The sequence below is a fragment of the Rhinatrema bivittatum genome, chromosome 6 (assembly GCF_901001135.1).
Source record: "Rhinatrema bivittatum chromosome 6, aRhiBiv1.1, whole genome shotgun sequence".
In the NCBI taxonomy this organism is placed as follows: Eukaryota; Metazoa; Chordata; class Amphibia; order Gymnophiona; family Rhinatrematidae; genus Rhinatrema; species Rhinatrema bivittatum.
This window is the reverse complement of record NC_042620.1, coordinates 330,344,111-330,356,416: the sequence shown is the minus strand read 5'-3', so window position 1 is coordinate 330,356,416 and position 12,306 is coordinate 330,344,111. Positions and strand designations below refer to the sequence as shown.

The following is a 12,306-nucleotide window of genomic DNA, read 5'->3' as shown; positions in this document are numbered from 1 at the left end:
GTCAGACCAAGGGTCCATCAAGCCCAGCATCCTGTTTCCAACAGTGGCCAATCCAGGCCATAAGAACCTGGAAAGTACCCAAAAACTAAGTCTATTCCATGTAACCATTGCTAATGGCAGTGGCTATTCTCTAAGTGAACTTAATAGCAGGTAATGGACTTCTCCTCCAAGAACTTATCCAATCCTTTTTTAAACACAGCTACACTAACTGCACTAACCACATTCTCTGGCAACAAATTCCAGAGTTTAATTGTGCGTTGAGTAAAAAAGAACTTTCTCCGATTAGTTTTAAATGTGCCCCATGCTAACTTCATGGAGTGTCCCCTAGTTCTTCTACTATCCGAAAGAGTAAATAACCGATTCACATCTACCCGTTCCATTTAGATTTCTTAGGCTCAGGTGGGGTAGCCCTTTGTTTTTGTTTTTTAAACCCCCCAATCTGTGCCAGTTACCAGAAATACTGCGTGCTCCAGCTGCACCCCTGTCAGCCCGCTGCTGCCATTTCCTTTCTTTCCCTCGCCCTCTTTGCAGAAGTGCAAAACACTAACTCGCTCGCGGGAAGCCGACAACAGGAGCAGGAGAGCGGCGCGTGCACATGGGACTGCTCGCGCTCTCCAACACAGGTGCGTCCGCCGCCGCTGCGTGCGCTCGGGGGCGTGGCCTCCCCTCTCACAGGGTCACCGCTCGCGCCAGGGACCGGTCGGTCACCCTTCTCACCGGCGGAGCCGCGCTTCGCCCCACTTTGTTTTCACCCGCGTGTCGCGCGCCCCCCCCCCCATGAAAATAAAAGGCAAACCCCCCCCACAGGTGTCAGCGACTCCCGGAGTCGCAGCGGGGTTGGGTGGGCCACGAGCCCTCTCTGAGGAAAGAGAAAGCAACCGCCCCCGGACACCGGCCCCTGATGGACGACAACTCCTCCTCCTCCTCCTTTGTAAGGACCCAGCAGGGTAAGGTTCCCGCTCACCTGAGGCGCCGCTCGCCGGGTCCAGCTACGGCTTCTCTCCCCCTCTTTCGGCGCCAGGGAAAAGGAACTGACGCGAGAGGAGGCGGAGCCGCCGCCAGGTGTGCCTTACGTCACCCTGCCCGAGACCCGCAGGGAGGCGGAGCTTCTGAACCTGTTAGCAGGTATGGGGGGGGGAGGAGCCGCTGAGCCTGGGCGGGCACGTGTTTAGGATTTCAGGTTTCCCTCCGCTCGTCCTCCTTATTCCAGTCCCTAATTTAAGGAAAGGGATGAATTAAGAATGAGTGCCTGCCTAGCTCTGCAGTTTGCGCAGCCTTGTTAGCGCGCGGTGCTCCAGGTATTCTATGATCTTCTGAAGCTTTAACCCTGGGGATATTACGAGCTGATAAAGTAGCGCTTGGATCTTCGGTTTTAGTGCTGGACTAGATTGGCACATAAGATTAATATTAAGCACTAAATTTATTTATTTAGAGAACTATTTAGAGAACAAAGAAACAATCTCTCTAGATTCAGTTTTCTCTTCCCTAACTGCAAAAGGAATACATAGGAAAATAAGAGGCCTGAGTAAACTCAGGACTCGGTATAGTGTTGGTCTTTGTAATTTTTGTGGCTGTAGCCCTCGCCCTGCTCAGAACAAGTATTGTATGCATACAAATAAATGTTGCAGTAGTTCCAGCGATATGCACATAAACCTTTCTTCACAGGAAACATGTTGTATGTCCATAAAACACGATTTATGCTCATAAATTTTATGTGTAGAGCATATGCTTTGTGTACAAATTGTGTTATATGTACATTATTCTGTCTCTGCTACACTGTGCACAACTTACTTAACAATGGTTTTTTACTTGCAAAGATTATTTATTTATTTATTTATTTATTTAAATTCTTTTAATATACCGATGCTCAAGACCAGGTCTTATCGTACCGGTTTACAATAAACTAGGGGGAACCAGTTAACAGAGAAAGCAAAAGTTACATTATTTATTTTATTTATTTATTTTTGGTTTTTATATACCGGAAGTTCCTGTATAATATACATATCACTCCGGTTCACAGATAACAGAGATAACTATCGCCGGGATGGCGGTTTACATGGAACATGTAACATATTTACATGGAACATTATATTTACATGTAACATTATATTTACATGGAACATTATAACAGGGAACGTGGAACTAGGCTGTTACAGAAAAGATAGGTTAAACAAATTCTAACTGGAGAGAAGGGCAAAAAGCAGGAGAGGGTGCTTACAGGATAAGAATTATGTACAAATTTACATAGTGTATATGAATTAAGCAAGTTATAAGATAGTGCAATTAGTCGAACAACAGTCGATAACTGCTTCAACTCCAGGCTAACAAGTAAAATATAAGTAAACAGAGTCTTGCTGGAAATAGCAGCAACCAGAGCAGTTTGGACCACAGCAATAGATGGGTAAAATGGATATTATTTTGCAGGGGTGACCAGATTAGCTGCTGAATCCACACAAGGAGAAACACTCCTGCTTCCTAGTCAGAGGTTAACCCTTTAGAGCCAGCTGCACTGAAAATAGCAGAAACAGTGAAGTGCAGGCTGACCACCAGTTGGCAGAGCAAAGCATGAACAATAGCATTGCAAAAGAGAAGGGAAGGCTGCTATGGAAGCAGAACACTAAAGGCAGTACAACAGGAAGTAAACAGAAAAACAAGTGGAGACAAAATACACAAAAGTCGTGTTTTTGGTGTAGAAACTCTTTTTATAGCATGTTTTTGGATTAGCTTGCTTTTTTTTTTTGAGTCCTGATGCATTAGCTGAGGGGTAGATTTTAAAAAAGTGCGCCTTCGCGTACTTTTGTTGGCGCATCAGGCGCAAACAAAAGTACGCTGGATTTTAGTAGATACGCGCATAGCCGCACGTATCCGCTAAAATCCTGGATCGGCGCACGCAAGGCTGCCGATTTTGTGTAGCCAGCGCGCGCCGAGCCGCGCAGCCTGCCTCCATTCCCTCCGAGGCCGCTCTGAAATCGGAGCGGCCTCGGAGGGAATTCTCTTTCGCCCTCCCCTCACCTTCCCCTCCCTTCCTCTACCTAACCCACCCCCCGGCCCTGTCTAACCCCCCCCCTTACCTTTGTCGGGGGATTTACGCCTCCCGGAGGGAGAAGTAAATCCCCGCGCGCCAGCGGGCCGCTAGCGCGCCGAGACGGAGCTGGGGGCGGTTCCGGAGGGTGCGGCCATGCCCTCGGACCGCCCCGGGCCGTAACCACGCCCCTGGGCCCGCCCACGAAACGCCGCATCCCGCCCCCAAAATGCCACGCCGATCGGCCCTGCTCCCGACACGCCCCCCTCGAAAAACCCCGGGACTTACGCGAGTCCCGGGGCTCTGCGCGCGCCGGTAGGCCTATGGAACATAGGCGCACCGGCGCGCAAGGCCCTGCTCGCGTAAATCGGGTGGATTTACGCGAGCAGGGCTTTTAAAATCCGCCCCTTACTGCATTGGGAGTTAAAAAAAATTTTTTTAGCATGAAAGTAAAGAAAATATGCACTGAAGTTCCAGACATGTTTTTTACTCACACCTTCTTACTACATTGCGGTTTCTGTAAGCTCATGTTAAGTTGCCTAACTTACATATACTGTAGAGGTCCTGTGATCTTTTTCAGTCAGTGACCCAAATGATACTTCAAAGCAGTGACAGCCTAATAACATCACATCACACAGAATTCTGAGCCACATGGCAAAGGAGTGGCAGCTTCTTCTTTCAAGGAAGGGCGCAGAGAGCCTTGGAAGCCTGCACTAAATAGTAGGGTAATTCTTTTCTCGATAAATGAGGAAGGACATGTCTTTGGTAGGGATGTGAATCGTTTTTTGACGATTTAAAATATCGTCCGATATATTTTAAATCGTCAAAAAATCGTTAGGGCCACGATACAATACCAATTCCCCCGATTTATCGTTAAAAAATCGTAAATCGGGGGAAGGGGGAGGGCAGGAAAACCGGCACACTAAAACCCCCTAAAACCCACCCCCGACCCATTAAATTAAATCCCCCACCCTCCCGAACCCCCCCCAATGCTTTAAATTACCTGGAGATCCGGCGGTGGTCCAGAACGGCGGCGGTCCGGAACGGCCCCCTCAATAGAATCGTGTTGTCTTCAGCCGGCGCCATTTTTCAAAATGGCCGCCGCAAAATGGCGGCGGCCATAGACAAAAACGATTCGACGGAGGAGGTCGTTCCGGACCCCCGCTGGACTTTTGGCAGGTCTTGTGGGGGTCAGGAGGCCCCCCCAAGCTGGCCAAAAGTTTCCTGGGAGTCCAGCGGGGTTCCGGGAGCGATTTCTCGCCGCGAATCGTTTTCGTACGGAAAATGGCGCCGGCAGGAGATCGAGTGCAGGAGGTCGTTCAGCGGCAGTCCGGAACCGCCGCTGAACGACCTCCTGCACTCGATCTCCTGCCGGCGCCATTTTCCGTACGAAAACGATTCGCGGCGAGAAATCGCTCCCGGAACCCCGCTGGACTCCCAGGAAACTTTTGGCCAGCTTGGGGGGGCCTCCTGACCCCCACAAGACTTGCCAAAAGTCCAGCGGGGGTCCGGAACGACCTCCTCCGTCGAATCGTTTTTGTCTATGGCCGCCGCCATTTTGCGGCGGCCATTTTGAAAAATGGCGCCGGCTGAAGACAACACGATTCTATTGAGGGGGCCGTTCCGGACCGCCGCCGTTCTGGACCACCGCCGGATCCCCAGGTAATTTAAAGCATTTGGGGGGGGGTTCGGGAGGGTGGGGGATTTAATTTAAAGGGTCGGGGTGGGTTTTAGGGGGTTTAGTGTGCCGGCTCACGATTTTAACGATTTTTCACGATAGTTTACACACCCAAACGGCAACAATGCGATTCCCTCCCCCTCCCAAGCGAAATCGATCGTTAAGACGATCGAGGACACGATTCACATCTCTAGTCTTTGGTACTCAGGGTTCCATTAACATCATCATTAAGGCTGGGGGCTGAAGAACGGTAGTGGCCCGAGGCATGTTGTTATCATAGCAAACTGAAGAAGGTACTCACAAGAAAGTTCCAAGAGAGAGAGAGAGACCCGAGGAGCGGGTCAGACGAAGCCCAAGGCAGGAAGGCCCTCTGAGGAGTGGATAGCCAAGACACGGAAGGTCCCTGTGGAGCGGTTACCCAGAGTGTCCGAATGCCAGAAGGAGATACTGGAACAGGAGATCCAAGAATGGAGCGGATTTAACAATGAGAGAACTCCTTGCTAACTCGTCTTAGCTGTGGGCCAGTCAGCTTAAGTACACCAGCGGGTTGACGTCAACAGGAGGGGATGCCCCCGAGGTTCCCGCCATGATGTATACAAAAGGAGGCCCTGCGCATGCGCCTAGGTGATTCTGGAAGTAAGATGGTGGTTGGCAGCGCCCACGCCGTCCCGGGGAGGTCGGCGTTGGTTGGCGGAGGCCGCCATTCTTCCCATGATTGACGGTGCAGGGAAAAAAGAGGTGAGCATGAAAGGTTGCAGCCATCTGTGACCGGCGGGCACAACAGGAGCGTCTTCCATAAAAAAAATGATTTAAATGCACTTTTAGAATCTGCCAACCATTGTCAAGGCGAGCCTAAACTCCTATATAGCCGTACCACTCAAATTGCTGTTTGGAGAAGTGATCGCTCGAGGGTTTGAGTACAAAGGTGAGAAGACTGGGCCAAGATAAGAAGCAGACAAAAATGGTGGGGGAACGATGGCACCAACAAAATTCTGGCCAGCATTTCAAAGGAGGTTTTACAACAAATCTCCAAAAGTGCGCAAACAGCATTGGACGAGCAGTTCAGCAAGCAGCAGTGGACGACATAAAAGGAGGTTTGGAAGGGCTGTCAACGCTTAGCAACAAATCTCCTTAAATGACAATTGGCTAATGGATGCTGAGCGACACATTTGCTACATTGCGGGGGAAAAAATGTGGCAGTGATAGAAGGAATAGAAGACCAAGAAAACCGGGGCTGGCGAAACAATAGTAAAATTGTGGGGCTGTCGGAATCAGTCCTTGAGGAAGAGTTATACAGTTTTGTGGAGAAATGGCTACCTGAACGTTTGGGCCGTACCTTCCCCGGAGATTGCCTGCGCTGTGAGCGCGCGCACCTCCTGGGCCCACCTTGAGACACGGAAGGTAAGCTGCGACCAGCGATGGCCAAAAACTGGCAGTGAAGACCATCGAATATAGAGTCCAAAAAATACTCCTTTTTAATGATTTCTCGGCACATGTGGCTGCCCCAGCATAGGGAGATGTCGGGGCTTTGCTCGGAAACGTATCGAAAAAGTGTCCAGTTGTTGCTCTTCTTCCCAGCTAAACTTTATGTCCAGCATGAAAATAAAGTGCTCTGTTTAAAAAAAAAAAAAAAAAAAAAAAAGATGCTGAGAGATTCCTAGAATCATTGCCAGCTTCGGCTGAAGACTGCTAATGCTTCCTACTTACAGGTCGATCCTGTAAGGCCGCGGTAATAACAGTGCGGCAGTGTCAGGCGCACCCTTCCTCCCCGCACGCACAGTTCTCTTCACTAACTCCCCGATACTCTCCTCTAATCACATGCAAATGCATGCCGCGGCTTTAAAGCGGTAGGGAAGGGTTATGCCCGCGTAACCCATTTTACTGTATAGGCGCTTAATACAGCGCCTATACAGTAACCAGGGTGCGCTGGTACCTGTCATTTCAAATGTCATTTCAAATGACATTTGAAATGACATTTGAAATGACAGGCACCATGAAGTAAAAAAAAAAAATACCAAAATATGTAAAAACCTGAGTGTTCAAAAAAAAAAAATTTTTAAATACCTGTCGGAGGGCCGCGTGGGTCCAGGCGGCGGCGGCGGGAGCTGGGTGGTCGCGTGTTAAATCTAGGCCGCGGGCGGGTGGGCGCCTGTTCCAGGCGGCAGCGGCAGTGGCAGCGGGGGGACACGCGTTAGTTCGAGACGGTCGGTGGGCGGCGGGTGGTCGCGTGTTAAATCTAGGCCGGGTCCACACAGGCGCGCATTCATTCATCCAGGCGGAGGAGCCGGCGGCGAAAGCTGCAGGCTCCGCCTGAATGAATGCGCGCCTGTGCGACCCCTGCGATTCGGCGCTCAAGGCAGTCACAGCATTCATTCACTGCCGGTGGGGGCTGCCGGGGCAGCCCCCACCGGCAGTGAATGAATGCAACCCCTGCGATTCGGCGCTCAAGGCAGTCACATGCCGTGACGTCACGGCATGTGACTGCCTTGAGCGCCGAATCGCAGGGGTCGCACAGGCGAGCATTCATTCACTGCCGGTGGGGGCTGCGAGGCAGCCCCCACCAGCAGTGAATGAATGCTGTGACTGCCTTGAGCGCCGAATCGCAGGGGTCGCATTCATTCATTCCCACCGGCAGTGAATGAATGCTGTGACTGCCTTGAGCGCCGAATCGCAGGGGTCGCATTCATTCATTCCCACCGGCAGTGAATGAATGCTGTGACTGCCTTGAGCGCCGAATCGCAGGGGTCGCATTCATTCATTCCCACCGGCAGTGAATGAATGCTGTGACTGCCTTGAGCGCCGAATCGCAGGGGTCGCATTCATTCATTCCCACCGGCAGTGAATGAATGCTGTGACTGCCTTGAGCGCCGAATCGCAGGGGTCGCACAGGCGCGCATTCATTCAGGCGGAGCCGGCTGCTTTCGCCGCCGGCTCCTCCGCCTGGATGAATGAATGTGCGCCTGTGCGGACCCGGCCTAGATTTAACATGCAACCACCCGCCGCCCACCGACCGTCTCGAACTAACGCGTGTCCCCCCGCCGCCGCTGCCGCCTGGAACAGGCGCCCACCCGCCCGCGGCCTAGATTTAACACGCGACCACCCGGCTCCCGCCGCCGCCGCCTGTACCCACGCGGCCCTCCGACAGGTATTTAAAAATTTTTATTTTTTTTTCTGACAGGTTTTATGTGTCCCACATCATTACATTTTCTCGATCATCTCTGTATCGCTTTTTTTTTTATTGTGTTTTATTGTTTTTGAGTGTCTTAAGCGGTGTCGATGGATTTGTTACTAGACTCACAGTCCTAACTCCTACTAGGGGGAGGCGGTAAACTAACACGTTACGGCCGCGGCAAAACAGTGCGTTACTAATGAGAGAACCTGAGTGCCCGTTACGGTATCGGAGGGGAATAGCTAATTCCTTCATTATACAGCTAATTCGTTCATTTACATGCCGGGTGGGGAAGGGTTACGCGTCTGTTTTAAGAAGCGCTACGGACGCGCGAAACTGGAGACTATCGCTGGTTTGCCTTACGCGTCCGAATTGTGACGCGTTCCCTCCCAGTCTACTCCTTAATTGGAGCAGACTGGGAGGGAACTGGGGAGGCCCAATTGCGCGTAGCTGGTAAAAATCTCCACCCTGCGAGTCGCGGGCCGCCCACACGTGCGTGCGCAGATTTTCAAATCCAGTGCGCATGTGCTTATCGGATTTTATAACATGCATGTGCTGGTGCCTGGAACTGCGCATACATGGACACGCACATGGACTTTTTAAAATCGACCCCTAAGTCTACTGAGCCTGAAGATTTAGGGGTTAATTTTGTAAATATAGAATCCCTTCCCCCCCCCCCCATCCCTTTCTCCCCCTTTGCTTTCCTCCTGTTTGATTACATACATATGAGAACCCCTTCAGGAATCCCCTGTTCCACGGCAACCTGTCAATCTTGATCACGTGATTATTTTCCCGCGCATGTTCTCTTTAGAGCTAGCCTTTTTAAACGCTCAATTCTTCAGCGTTTCCTTCTGGGACATCACGATTACACTATCTACAACCCCTTTAAGTAAGCCGGTACTTTTCCTTTGTATTTCTACTTTGCCTTGCTCTTAAACTTTCAAAGTAAGTTTTTGTTTATTTGCTTTTGGTCTCTTTCTTAGCCTTTCAACATGTCGGGCACAAGCACAGTGAGAATATTTTGACCGCTTGTTTTCAACCCACTTCTTCATCTTGCAGAACTATATGGTCATTTTTTTGGCTAGCCTTTCACATTATTTCCGTGGTTCCCTTTGAGTTTAGCTTCGTTTAATTATTTACCGCTGTTCTTTGTTTTTATTTTGGGTTGAAGTGATTGAGACCTTCGGGTCCATTCCTTGAAGTATTTTACAGCCTGTTGCGATGTCCCCAGAGGACTTAATTAATCTTTTAGACGTTTGCTACTGAATGAATCATTTTGGGACTCCATGGTTTGAAGGTAATCTTGCTGTTTGTGATACCTCATAAGATGCTGAAAGCTTCGGTAACATACGATACCCTAATGCTCCCGTGCTTGTTCTTTGTTTTAGTATCTGACATTTAGCGATTTTCGCCATAACCAGAGCTTTATTCCTAGCCTCCTAAGGTACTATATATCAGTTGAATTAATTGCGCCAGTCCTAATACTCCACTTGATTTTGCACCTCCTTTCCTTCCTTTCCTTCATTTTCCTTGCCTTCCTCTTCTTCCTTGCCTCTCCCAGTTTTCCCCTTCCCTTCTTCCCCCTTCCTCCCCTCCCCACTTTTCCTTCCCACCTTTTCCTTTTTTCTGCCCTCCCCCCTTCCCCCCTCCTTCGTTTCCTCTTTCCTTTTTCCCTTCTCCCTTCCCTCCTCCCCCAACACCCCCCCCCCCCCCCATCCACACAGGGTTCATATCACCTATATGTTTTCAGACTGCTCCTGTGCCTCAGACTGCTTTGTTGTTGTTTTGTTGGTTGCTTCTCACAGTGTCTTGTATACCTCTCATTTTTACAGCTTTACAAATGTTATCATTGTGCCTGCCACACTGTACAATATCTGTATGTATTTTGTTTTTATAGAACTTTGGAATTCATCCCCCTGACGCAGCCTGACACGAAACACGGCTGTGTCGGGGCTTTGTATAACTACGTGTTTACGCTTCATTTGATTTAAATCTTGTGCACTATTGGTGTGTGCACTTATTAAACTGTTTATGCTTCATTTATAGTGCTATTGTCCAGTTTAATTCATTGCCGCACATTATTTTGCTGTGATTTACCTAAATGTGTGTGCCCTTAACTCCGCCCCTCTTGCATACTATTAATTCTAGCCCAGAAATTTCAAAGTTAACTCTGTGGGAGGCTGGGAAGGCTGTGATACGAGGCCACATAATAGCTTATATAGCAAAAAATAACAGGATCGAGAATGCTGCTATTTTGTGGATGACAAAAATACTAAAAAAGGCACAGGCTAAACACATTGGGGTAGATTTTGAAAGGGTTGCGTGTGTAAGATACGCGCATAACCCCCGAAAACCTATCCCTGTGTGCGCCGAGCCTATTTTGCATAGGCTCGGCGGCACGCACAAGCCTTTGGGAAACGCTTATGTCCCGGGGCTTTGAAAAAGGGGCAGGCCACGGCCCGGGGGCATGTCCGGGGCATGGCGGCAGTCCGGGGGTGGGGCCGAGTGCTCTGACACAGCAGCCTGTGTCGGGGCATAGCGCGCCGGCAGCCTGCCAGCTCGTAACTCTGTGAAATAAGGTGGGGGGGATTTAGGTAGGGCTGGGGGGGGGGGGGTTAGATAGGGGAAGGGAGGGAAAGGTGGGGGGGAGGTGAAAAAAAATTCCCTCCGAGGCCGCTTCGATTTCGGAGCAGCCTCGGATGGAACGGGGAAAGCCATCGGGGCTCCCCTAGGGCACGGCGCGTGCAAGGTGCACAAGTGTGCACCCTCTTGCGCGCGCCGACCCTGGATTTTACAACATGCACGCGTCAGGACGCGCATGTTATAAAATCGGGTGTACATTTGTGCGTGCCGGGTAGTGTGCACGAATGTACCCCGCACGCGTAAAATTTATTTTTTTTGGGGGGGGGGGGGCCATACATTGTTCTGCAATGTGTGCCCCAGTGCAAAATAAAAGAGAGTTTGTCGTAGCTTGCGAGGCATTAAATCACCTGCTGTTTCAGAGAACATCCAAATCGCTCCAGTTTTTTCCAATATCAGCTCTATCATTACAGTAATAAGCTTAGTAAGATTTTAGCTAATTTAATATGCATAAAAGTCCCCAAATTGTACACTGCAGGTATAAGAGCAAACAAGGAAAATATATGCAGTCTTCAGAGGATATCACCGAAAGATTTTTAGAATACTATCAGGAACTTTACAGTCAGAAATTTTCGTATGTGGATATCAGAGAAAGATTTTTTAGAAACTTTAAATGGTCCAAGCACTCCCTGAAAAAAAGTGGAAAGATTAAACCGGTGAGCGAGGAAGAAATCTTTTGGATAATCCAAAATCTTAAATTAGGTAAAGCAGCAGGGATTGACAGGCTTGGAACGTGTGCATGTTATAAAAATAGCCACGTCCATGTGCGTGCACCGGGAACTGCATGCACATGGACACACATGCAGAGTTTTTAAAATCTACCCCTGAGTATGCTAAACGCTCTGTGACTTCTCAATATTTTGACATTGTGGAGGAATGTTTATAACCAGCTAACCACTGAAATGAAAAACCATCTCTTGACCCTGGGATATTCGACTGACTTGGGATACTTACACGTATTTCTAGTTGCTCAACGAAAACTGCTTCTTGAGTAATTGCTATTTCTGCTTTAAAAAAAACAAACAAACTTGTGTCCAGAACAAGTGATGATAAGGAATTTAAGACGAAAGGATGGGCAAACGAGAGTGTGAGTGAGGTATGCACGAAAGGTATGAATGATGTATGAAACGGGAACTGGTTTGTATTTGGGGATGAGAGAACCTGTTCAAAAGGGTGGGTGGAAAATAAAGTAAAAATGTAGTGACGTCTGTCTAAGATATGTTTCTGTACTACACTGTGGCTGCTATTTGTTATGTTATACTGCAATAAACATTATTTTGGGGAAAAAAAAGAGGTTTGGACAAGTTCTGGAGGAAAAGGTCATAAAACATTATTAGTGAGGTAGATTAGAGAAAGCTGACTTCTATCCCTGTAGTGAGTAACAAGAAATAGATCTATTGCTTGGGATTTGCCAGGTACTCCTGACCTGGACTGGCCACTCGATGGACCTTGGTCTGACCCAGCATGGCACTTCTTATATTCATAATGTGGAGGCGGGGGTGAGGGGTGAGAAGCTGATGTGTGAGGATCAGGAGAGAAAGAGATTGTTTTTATCTTTTAGATTAGTATGATGTTTTAGGACTGTTTAGTTTAGAAATTTATTCATTGGTTTGTTGTGTTGTCTTTAAGATGTTATTTGTTATGAATGTGATTTGTAATTAGCATTGGGCTATTTGATGGATATTGCAGAATATAAGATTGACTGAATGAATTAAAGGTAGCAAAACTGTGTAATAAGGTGGTGGCCAGAACCAGAAGGTTGCTAGACTGCATAGGGAGAAGCATAACCAGCAAAAA

General features: G+C 48.8%; 1 protein-coding gene and 1 long non-coding RNA gene across 4 annotated transcripts in view; one reads left to right on the top strand and one right to left on the bottom strand.

Annotated features, from left to right (window-relative positions):
• Positions 1-1,099, bottom strand: part of LOC115094533 (ligand of Numb protein X 2-like) — a 91,033-nt gene extending 89,934 nt beyond the window's left edge. The window contains exon 1 of one of the 2 annotated variants that reach the window (XM_029607682.1): positions 965-1,099. The gene's annotated coding sequence lies outside the window, so the exon portion shown is untranslated. Of the gene's footprint in view, positions 1-452; positions 609-964 lie in introns of those variants that run through there. The other variant, XM_029607683.1, reaches the window with a different exon arrangement.
• Positions 675-12,306, top strand: part of LOC115094537 — a 69,276-nt gene continuing 57,644 nt past the window's right edge. The window contains exon 1 of one of the 2 annotated variants that reach the window (XR_003857576.1): positions 675-947. This is a non-coding gene — a long non-coding RNA (uncharacterized LOC115094537). Of the gene's footprint in view, positions 948-1,003; positions 1,126-12,306 lie in introns of those variants that run through there. The other variant, XR_003857577.1, reaches the window with a different exon arrangement.